The sequence below is a fragment of the Somniosus microcephalus genome, chromosome 2 (genome assembly GCF_052327205.1).
Source record: "Somniosus microcephalus isolate GS21.2 chromosome 2, FLI_Smic_1.0, whole genome shotgun sequence".
NCBI lineage: Eukaryota > Metazoa > Chordata > Chondrichthyes > Squaliformes > Somniosidae > Somniosus > Somniosus microcephalus.
In genome coordinates, this window is record NC_140988.1 from 125,253,259 (window position 1) to 125,254,807 (window position 1,549).

General features: G+C 40.0%; 1 pseudogene; it reads right to left on the bottom strand.

Annotated features, from left to right (window-relative positions):
* Nucleotides 1-387: 387 nt before the first annotated feature.
* On the bottom strand, nucleotides 388-461 carry LOC147122934 (small nucleolar RNA SNORD36; annotated as a pseudogene).
* Between the last annotated feature and the right edge of the window lie 1,088 nt (nucleotides 462-1,549).

Here is a 1,549-nt window from a genome sequence, read left to right on the forward strand (position 1 = left end):
CTCCCCAACAGTATCTATGTACTGGTAACATTAGTAATGTCACAGAAGAGTCAATGGGACTATCAGCTTCTTCCTAACGTTAATGACTTGCATAAGTTTTTTTTTAAAAATCATAAGTGGTTCAACTGCACTGTTTGTCATTATACTACTGCCACTGTGAATCTGTCCATTAATATTGCAGCTTGTCACATTGGTGCAATGCAAATGTGCAATGCGCCTAAGGCAAAAATTGTATTATAACTGCTCTGGGCTATTAGTTAGTACAAGGATTAATCTGGGTTATTGAAGTGAGGGAAATGCAACATGATGTTAAAATAAATCAGATAATAAAATAGCAAAATAGAAATCATCCTGCTTCCCTTTGAGGGGATTAAATAATATCCAAAAACTGCTGACGTTACAAAACTCATAATTTGTCCATCATTCGTTTTCAGGGTAGTAACTCAGCAACATCACAGCAATGTACTAAGACTAATTGGCTTAATGTGAGTGTTAAGTAAGTGCAACTATGAAATTAATATACAATGTATAATTCTGCACAATACAGTGTTCAGCTCAATACTGAGATATATGTTTTATTTGCCTAGAAATTGTACATTATCATGGCACTGATTTAGGTGCATAATACTGCAATAGAAAATGCTTTACTTTTACTTTCCACTTCTCTTATCAGTTCTAATCATTGGAAAATCAGAAGCCTTGTGCAAGAGGCATGCTGACCCCCGAAACCCGATTCTTTGATCCACACTCCGATCGAGCAAGACCCTGTGCCAGGAGCAGAGTCTCTGAACATTTACCCTAAGCAACACACATTATAATATTTATTACAAGCACATGCGAGGTCTGACTTGAATTTTTGATTTTGTCCTTTATGCCCTTGTCCTGTATGATTTTCACCAAATGCTTACATCTGAAATGCTAAATCATTTATAAAAGGGAATGGCAGAGCATTCTGCAGCCTACAGAAGTTGCAGCTATTGTTTGCTTATTGGGAACATTTTTATTTTACAGTGAGGTTTCAGAAATGTCAGATTTTAGCAGCTCACAGGTTTTATGCTGCAGCTCTTCATTTGGTCATTTGCCCCCTTGTTATCAACAAACTTTGTGTTCTTGTGAAGTTCACCTCCCCTCCCCCACTGCATGAGCTGCCCAAAGTAATAAACTTTTTTTTTGATAAAGGTAACCTAATTTAGCGCCCACATCAGCTGTACACATTCGGGGGAATTTTAACCCCAAAAATCGAGTGGGTTGGGGGCGTGTGGGAAGTGAAAGTGTTAAAAATACTGAATCCCAACCAGAATCCGCTTCCAACCCGCCCACTTACGGTTTTAACGGAGATGGGACGGGGCGGCCAGCAGCCAACCTGCTCCCAGGAGGCAGGTCACCCATTTAAATATTATAATGAGGCTGGCATGCCTCAGATTTAACCACCATTTCAAATTTAACTGTGGCTGGTCAGGTTTCGCAGGCCTCGGGGAACCCGCCAGCTAATGGAAGGCGAGGACTGCTGGATCCAGGAGGAAATTGCTTTTACACTTACCTCTTAGAT